This window comes from Fukomys damarensis, unplaced genomic scaffold (genome assembly GCF_012274545.1).
Source record: "Fukomys damarensis isolate Sample0158 unplaced genomic scaffold, DMR_v1.0_HiC HiC_scaffold_73853, whole genome shotgun sequence".
NCBI lineage: Eukaryota > Metazoa > Chordata > Mammalia > Rodentia > Bathyergidae > Fukomys > Fukomys damarensis.
In genome coordinates, this window is record NW_022974765.1 from 1 (window position 1) to 8,051 (window position 8,051).

The 8,051-nt window shown below is 41.2% G+C and overlaps 1 long non-coding RNA gene across 1 annotated transcript; it reads right to left on the reverse strand.

Annotated features, from left to right (window-relative positions):
- Positions 1–1,319: 1,319 nt before the first annotated feature.
- On the reverse strand, positions 1,320–4,925 carry LOC104875886. Its single transcript, XR_784197.3, has 3 exons — positions 4,786–4,925; positions 4,416–4,474; positions 1,320–1,398 (listed from the first exon to the last, which is right to left on the reverse strand). It is a non-coding gene; the product is annotated as an uncharacterized LOC104875886 (long non-coding RNA).
- Between the last annotated feature and the right edge of the window lie 3,126 nt (positions 4,926–8,051).

An 8,051-nucleotide genomic window follows, 5' to 3' on the forward strand; every position in this document is an offset into this window, starting at 1 on the left:
GGCTACAAGAATGTGCCAGGCTCACCCAACACATGGTTGTTTGTTAACCCTGCGCTGCCTTTTACAGACGTACTCATCTCCAAAGTTTCCAAAGCTGAAGAGGCATCCTCAGGAGATAAACAACCCTGTATGACTTCCGGGGATCAAACTTGAAATGAGAGATATTGTAGCAAGGACGGGGTCAAAGCTGGGATAAAAATGAGAGTATTCATCACTCTCTTCATTACTTCAATATCTTTATTTTCAGTTCAAATCGTTGTATTCTTTGTGGTAAATAGCATCTTCAAAGTGTTCCACAATATTTGTGGATAATCAACAAGGAAGAAAGCAGCAATAAACAGCCAATGTCCAAGATTTGGATCCAAAAGCCACCTTAGAAAGGATATTTACCACATCCCCAACTTCACTCTGTACACATGGCAATGAGAGAGCTTTTTAAATGTAAGGGTTTTAAAACTGACCCACTTGCCCAGTGCCTGCTATCTTCTATTGATCCACCAGACTAGAAAGAGGCAGCCTCTCTGCAAAGTGACTTTCAGTCTTATCTTTCACTACGTGCTCCCCTTTCCCATAGAAGTCTGTGGTTGCAGAAATACAGCCTCCTTTACGGCCCTGTGTGTAGAGTCTATCCCAGCATGTGGACATCCTAATCGCATCTTAAACAATGTCTTAACCACATTCTTCTATCATTTATTCCCCTGACAGTATCACTGCCAAAACTCAGACTGCTTGAGCCCTTACAGCAAAACACTTGCTGACCCCTGCTCTAATTTTGTGTGTGTGTGTATATATATATATATATTTTTTTTTTTTAAGGTTCAAACACACCATATATATGGCGTATGTTTGAACATTTAAAAATACTCTTTGATCAATGAAAGAGGGGGCCGGGGATTTAGCTCAGCAGTTCGGTGGCCTATCTTGCAAGCTCAAGGACCGGAGTTCAATCCCCGTTACCAAAAACAAAAGAAAACAAAAAAACAACAACAACAACAAAATGAGAATGGAGTTCTTCACTATCTCTCTCTACAAGAAAAATACATAAAAAATAGAAATGAAGAAAGCTGAAGACAAATTACTGAAATAGGGAGTTTATTTCTCTTCCTATCACCCACCGAGCAAAGGGAATTTCTGTACATGATATCATACAAGCTATAAGCTGAGCTCCATTACGAAAGTTCTTTTGAATATTACATAAAAATGTGAGTCTCCTAAAAAGTGATGAATAAATGATTTTCAAGATCAAGGTTTGAAATAACGCACTGTTTCAAATAATATTGCAAACAATCGGTTAAAATTTTTCACTGCTTACTCTGTTGCTTCTCTGTTGGGAACTTTTCTCATGGAGAAAGCCACCATTGCTCTGAAGAGATATTCTTCGTTTGTATCCCAGACATACTGAAAGAGAAGGAAAATGGAAAAAATAGGCATGAGGTAAGAAATGGTACATTAGCGATGATCTCACTCATCTTCATATTCTCTCTCTCTCTCTCTCTCTCTCTTTCTCTCTCTCTCTCTCTCTCCTTTCTCACACACTGAGAACTGGAGACTGTGACAAATCAAGTCTCATAATGTCTTGGGTAGCATTGTTGGGCATTCTATAATTCGAGGTATGGTGTGCTTCCTGTTGTAAGATCAGTAGCTGTGTGGTGTACATTAGCTGTACTTATTCCCCTATCAGTTCAGATTGTTTGGTTCCTTGCTTGGGTAATAAGTGCTTCAGGACCCTAAATGCCCTAGCTCACCTTGCTTTTTGCATGAATCCAAGGGCACTCTGAGCACAGCTGACCCCTTGTTTTACATGAGTAAGCAAGTATAACTGAAGAAAGTCAGAAAACAAGGTTTGTTGGTTGAATCCTAAATTCACCATGACCTACCCCAAATTGCTGGGAAATACCTTAGGATTCTCCCTCAGTACTTTCTCTCCTGAGTCCCATGACTATTTCAAGTCTCCTACAGGCCTCTGCTTATCTTCATCACTCACTCACTACATGCTTTTCTTTTAGAATTTATAGGCCCATCTCCAGACATCAGTGGAAACTCCCTCATTCTCCTGATACCAAGATATCGAACTTCTTCCATTGGTACGCATCCTATCCATCTCCTCCCCTGAAATGCTATTTCTCTTCCATCAGCAGTTATTCCCTTTACCTCTTAAGAATGCCTCCATTCTGCCCTTCTCAGGATCTAATCAATACCAGTTTCCCCTCTCTCTTCTGTGTATTCCAATCTACCTCAGCTGGTTCACCAACTTTTAAACATGCTCAAGTTTTTCTCATAAAAACAACAGCAAGATGAGTGCATTAGCACACATCTATAATCCCAGCATTCTGGGAGGCTGAGGCAGGAGGACTGCAAGTTCAAGCTCAGCCTGGGCAACTAAGCATGACCCTGTTTAAATTTGTTTTGTTTTGCTTTGTTTTGTTTTGTTTTTGAGACAGGGTCTGTCTCACTATGTAGTTGAGACTGACCTGGAACTCACTATGTAGCCCAGGTTGGTCTCGAACTCGCAGCGATCCTCCTGCCTCAGCCTCCCGAGTGCTCGGATCACAGGTGTGTGCCACCATGTCCGGTTAAATTTTTAAACAATGTGAGGGCTGGAGATGTAGCTCAGTGCGAAGACTATGGGTTCAATACCCAATACCATTAAATAAATAAACAACTTCACTTTCTTTCATCCACCTACTGCAGTCTCTCTACCCTTCATAGCCAAAATTCTTAGAGTCATCCATACTTTTGTTTCCATATACTCTACATATTCACTGCCCGATTAACTCCTTTTAATATCTACTTTCCACCCACACCACCCTACAAAAACAGCAATCTCCCACTCCACCATTGACGGCCACACTGCTCAACACAATAAGCAGGTTTCATTCTACATCTTCCTTGCCTTCTAAAGAGCATTTGATGCTCTTGATCTCTTCCTTCATTCTGAAATAAAAGTCCCAGACACAGCTCACACACACCCTGGCCCAGTCCCTTTCTCTCCAAGCTCATCACATGTCATGCTCCTCCTACTGCCAACTCCAGACACATCAGCCTTCTTTCTGCACTTCACACTTACCAAGTGTCATAAGCCCTGGCTAGGGCTGGGGAGCAGTGGCACCCTACATTCCTCACAAGTGCAAGGTCCTGAGTTTGAGCCTCAGGACCAATAAATAAATAAGCTTTGGCATGCTCCTCTGCCTTCCTTTCTTTGGTCCTCTAGTTCACTTGCCAAGACCTTCCTATAACATTGCCAAGACTGCAAGCATGTTTTTGGTGTGTTGAGTATTTAATGCACAACAGATTCTCTTATGATGGTAGGTTCCACAGGGAGCGGACAAGCCCACCATTAGCAGCCACTGCATACCCACCAACCAGCATGTTACCCTCTCGGAGGCTCCCGCTATGAGAAACCCTACACATTGGTAAAGAGTATGGATTGTATAGTCAGGCTGCCTGAGTTCAAACCTAATCCCTACCATTTGCTGGACTAAGATGTTGAAAGGGTCACTTAACTCCTTTGGACTTCAATTTTTCTCATCCATCCAATGGGAATAGGAGTATCTGTGCTATCTTCCTCAAAGAGCTATTGGAAAGGCTAAATGGGCTGAGAGAAGCAAAGTACTTAGAAGGTTAGAAAGTAAATTCTGTTTTCTCAATAAACACTACAAGGTACAAGAATCATCACTCATCAAGTGAATAAGAAAATGACACACTGATGGCTTGGCCTGTAAATAAAATATTCCTAAATTCCTTTAGCACTCTCTCTGGTTTTTGTTTTGTTTTGTTTTTGGCTTCTAGCCTGAGTCATCTTAATATCGCCTGCTGGGGAAAAAATGTGCAAACCACACTGCAAAACTAAAACTAGAATTGGACAATACTTTTGAATTTCATGGTCTTTACTGTTCTTATATCCACATGGGCCCTACAACAATTGTTGGGACTTCTATTTCATAAGCATATATTTCATATTGTCAGATTGATAATTGGAAAAAATTCAAACTTTATGTTAAAATTGGAAAATGTTACTACTAGGAAAGACTTTATATGGGTAGTACCAATCCCTTCATTTTGGTGACTGGAAAACAGGTTGACAAAATTCAAATGACCACAAAAGTGAGACGGACACAACCCCATCCTGAATGACTGACTCTGGCCCCTTTACTCCATGATGCTGGGCCAAGAGAAGGAAGCTTTATAAATTCATATTTTCAAGCATACACTACAGAGTAAATACTTTAAGAAAATCCATTTCAATACCAATTTCTACTCTATGATAAGCTACCTTTACTTTAGGAAAAGATCAGACTTACATTCTCTAGAAATAATGCATTCAGGATTAAGATTACCATGCAGAGAGACTAATTATTAAAGAAAAGTGTTATTACAAAGAAAATGTAAAATGAATATGCAGGTGCTTCACTTACTGCTTTATCTCCAAGAGCTGTTCTGATACTAAGTCTCACTTTAAAGGCATTTTCTGCATCTGCCAGAAAGAAAAAAGAAAGAGCAGTATACAATGATAAAATCTATCAAAATGGAGCCTGATAAATCCTAACATTTAATACAACTCAGATCGACAGAACAGACTTGTCAAACTATCCCAAATAGCCCTACAAGTTTAATAGAAAACATCTTACAGAGTCTAAATTTTTCTTTCAAACTCATAAAGCAGTCACAGGCTCCACTCTGAAGCCACAGCATGTCTGTAGATTGAGAAAAATGGAATTCTTTCAATCAATGACTATGTCAGTGATTTAGAAGTGTAATTTATTTTTAAGTTTCAAGGCTACATACCTGGTTGACAGAGTTCAGCATGAATAGCGGTCACTAGGAAAAAGAACAGCCACAGCATTCTTTCAGAGTGGAAAACACAAGGCAAACTGAGACAAAGAAAATCCACCCTCCACTTAAAGCTGCCTTAGCCTTTTCTGAAACCCAGATTAGAATATCAGAGAAATCAGTGAACCACCATCTAAAAGGTTTAATAATTAACATTCATCACTTGGGTTAATACTTCCATAGAAGCAGACCATCTCCTGTCAGTTATTTACAAAGATGTGTTTGGAAAACAGAAACAGATCCATTGTTTTTACAAAACTCTGCCCAAAAAAATGCTTCCTCTGTTGACAAAGCCGGAATCTTCCCCCCACCCCTTCTGCAGTTGTCTGGGTAAATGATCCACAGAAAGAATCCGGAAAGCATCAAGTCCCCTCTGGAGGTTTTCCTTGGCAAAAACTTTTCACCTTTTCAGGCTAGCCCACCTGGCTCCTGGGCTATCTGAACCTGGGAGCAATTGTCCCTCCTTTCTGTCTCTGGTGAACAAAGGATGCGCCTCCCAGAAGGTCCTCCCGACTGCACTAAGGCAGGGTAAACCTGCAGGACTCTTCCCATTCAAAGGAGGGGGATGGTTTGGCGCAGGCCTGAGGCCTGGCAGCTGTCTGAGATCCAAGGGAAGGGCATGGACAGCACTGCCCCGTGAACATTCGGTGGCGCTGGGGACGTGCCCTGCCTGCGCTACCCAACGTGAGGGCCACGAGCCATAGGTGACAGTGGCGCTTGAAATGGGGCTGGTGCCACGGGGGGCGCCGATGCCTTGTTCAGGGCCATTGAACTGAGTTGAAGCCACCACATGGGGCTTAGTGACTCCTTTGGTCAGGGCAGCTGTACGGCAGTGAGTGACAGCCACCTGCCGCGAACTGGGTTCTCTGGGTCAGTCCTCTGACCCTCACACCTCGGAGCGATTACAAACCATCAGACGTGGCAGGACCCCAGGATCCGGTGCTGAAGCCATAGGCAGCCCTGGGGCCCGATCTCCACGCTGAGTTACACTGTGCCTCTCTGGTCCTCCTAGGTCAAAACTGGAATTGCAAGAAAGCCTCGGAGGCTCTCTGAGGGTGAAGACAATGAGGGTAAAAGACTCTCCCCTGCTGGGCACCCCACTGAGCCAGGAGAAGCCCCCAGCGGGTTTTCCTCTCTCTGCGGGCCCCTCTTCATGAATGCAGTCTCCAAATTCCTTGCAAATCGCGGATGGGAGGTTTAGATTGACTGACCCCAAGGCTAAACAGGAAATTTGGATCTTTAAAGCAACAAGGAGCAGATCACCCCCCTCCCCCAGCACCTTGAGACACGTCCATACTCCCCGCTCCTAGTCCGGGTGGAATGTTATTGGCGGCGACCCATTTCTGCTCGCTACATCTACCTGCGGAGTCTTTTCCCATCTCCTTCTCCTTGGCCGCAAGGGCGCTGAGTCAGGAAAAGCTGGACCCCAGGGAGAGGCCGCCAGGCCGGCCCAGCCTTTCTAGCAATTTCACTTAGTTGCAATGGAAATTTCCTAGGGGGAAGAGCTCCCTTAGCAACCCCTGAAGAAATGCCTCACGGGATGCAGATAATCTTGGGAAGGACAAGTCAATACACAGAGAGATAGGGATTGGAACACAACGATTTATTTACACCAAGGACCAAAGTCACGTTTGAGGCACAGAAATCTCATTAAACTTTTCTTTAGCCTTTCATTTCATAAAAGTGACAAATTTCTTTTTATTTTTTGAGCTATGTATGCATTTTTTTCTCATTGAGTTTATTGGTACTGTATAAGTACACAGTACAGTTACATTCATCATTGGGATCTTGTACCTTTACATGACAGGTCTTGGTTCTCATTTTTTCTCCATACCCCTGCCCTCCCTTCATCCCCTCCTTCCTTCCCTATTTACTAATACTTTGTTTCCATTTTTTCATTTTCTCATATTTTTTCTTTTACCTTATTACCTTTCCCCTACCCGTCCCACTTCCTAGTGAAAAGTGACAAATTTCTTTATATGCTCTTAATTGTTTATGTAACTGGAATCAAAGACAACAAAATACTGAGTTTTAGTCAATGTAAGCCATTAAGGAGAACAAAACTTTCAATTATGATTTTGCAGTGTTTGTTCTCTCATTTAAAAAAGGAGCGATAAAAGTTCTGTATTGAAAATACAGAGAAACAAAAACAGAAATGTAGAAAACACACATAAATCAACAGCATGGATTACTAGTGATTATATATTTAATAGGTGGAATCCAACTTCCTTAGCTTTGGGTCTTCTTGTATGTTTTTGTATGATGTTGTTATTCTGCCTCATTTTTCTGATATTACCAGAACATGTAATAGTAGAAATACAACTTCGACTTTTCTTTTTTCTTTTGTTCAGGCAGGGTCTCACCATGTAGTTGAGACTGACCTGGAACTCACTATGTAGCCGAGGCTGGTCTCGAACTCACAGCGATCCTCCTGCCTCAGCCTCCCTCCCCAGTGCTGGGGTTACGGGCGTGCTCTACCATGCCTGGCTCACAACTTGGACTTTTGTCTTTCTTTCTCTAATGGGAATGCTGCTACATTATGGAATGTAGTGAGCTGCTTTAAAATTATGTGTCATGTGTAAAGCTATCCTTTTATTTCTAATTACCAAAAATTATTTTCATCAGTTATTGATATTGTATTTTATGAACTGCCTTTTCATTATCTATAATGATGATCACAGGGTTTCTACCATTTGGTGCATTATATTAATACATTTTCCTACATTGATTCACTCCTTAAACTGCCTTTTTAAATTTATCTTTAGCATGTTGCTGAAATTAACTACTAGTTTTTTCTCTAAGAGTTTTTAAACTTATTTTCATAGAAGAATATCATATAGGTTCCTGTTGAAATGCTGATTCTAGAAGGGGCTTTTCCTCTAGCCCCTATATTATCTTTTTCAAAATGATATAGAAAGATTTTTAACATTGTCTATGTTTAGAAATACTTACAATGCATGAGAATGAAGTATTTGAACAAATGCATGTTGTAAAGGCATTCTTTGAAAATTTCACTTCTTATATTACCATTTATTTCAGGCTTTAATCTTTTTTTGGAGTCCATTTTAACAGTTTATAATTTCCAAGTAATTATTTATTCTGTTAAATATTCAAGTATTCTCATGGGATTTCTGAAATATGTCTCATAAAGTATCTACTTTGGTTGCTGTGTACTCTATGTTTTATAGTGTGAATATTAACTTTCTCACTTTTCATTTAAC